Genomic DNA, 432 nt, shown 5'->3' on the forward strand with positions numbered 1-432 from the left:
TTAGCATATTCACAGTCAATTTTGAGCTCAACCAACTGAATTGGCTGGAAAGTGAACAATTTTAAAATTCTAAATGGATATACTTGAGTGTTTGTATTTGAGTGGAACCATTTAGCAGTGTGTACTAGCCTTATGACTGGTGTACCTAAAAATGATAAGAAGAAGTTAGGTGATTCCAATTCAAAGTTTTATATAAAGGCTGAAGGATTAGCTGGACTATGCATGATTCAAACACTGAAAAAGCTTATTGTAATATTTTCTTTTACTTTATGTCGCAAAAGCCTTAACATACAAAAATTTTACACTTAAACTATACAAACTGCTTAAAACAGAACTACAAATTTAGATAACAGAAAATAAATAGTCTTAACTAAAAAAAAAAAAAAAAAAAAACAGGTAAAAAGCTTATTGTAATATTTTCTTTTACTTTAT

The sequence above is a fragment of the Pyxicephalus adspersus genome, chromosome 6 (genome assembly GCF_032062135.1).
Source record: "Pyxicephalus adspersus chromosome 6, UCB_Pads_2.0, whole genome shotgun sequence".
Classification (NCBI taxonomy): domain Eukaryota; kingdom Metazoa; phylum Chordata; class Amphibia; order Anura; family Pyxicephalidae; genus Pyxicephalus; species Pyxicephalus adspersus.